We start from the raw sequence: 422 nt of genomic DNA, 5'->3' as shown, positions 1-422 counted from the left end.
TTGAGTTATTGGCGATTAGTCAGTGATTTGACTATTGTCGCCAAATTACTTTACGGCACGTGTTATATCTCTCAATTTTGGATTTTTTTAAAAAATACATTTATTTCGTTTTATATTTATCTATCTTTTAAGATAGTATCGTAAAATAATATCGTAAGCAAAACATTCATGGGCTTTGTTAGTGTTTCTTAACAGTACGTGCAGATTATTTGTTATATCACATACACACCATACATAAATATGTATATAAGATAGCACCTACACAAGCTTCTATATTCAGTAATCTTATCATACCTTTTATCATTGTTGTTACTTTTTCTTATTTTATTTTCTTAATACATTATGTTATTATATTTTTAATGTACTGAGTGTAATTTAACATATTTATAATATCGTATTATGTTTTACTGTTCTTATTTTAT

This window comes from Strongylocentrotus purpuratus, unplaced genomic scaffold (genome assembly GCF_000002235.5).
Source record: "Strongylocentrotus purpuratus isolate Spur 01 unplaced genomic scaffold, Spur_5.0 spur5_scaffold_15, whole genome shotgun sequence".
Lineage (NCBI taxonomy): Eukaryota > Metazoa > Echinodermata > Echinoidea > Camarodonta > Strongylocentrotidae > Strongylocentrotus > Strongylocentrotus purpuratus.
The sequence above is the reverse complement of the archived record's forward strand: the minus strand, read 5'-3'. Positions refer to the sequence as shown.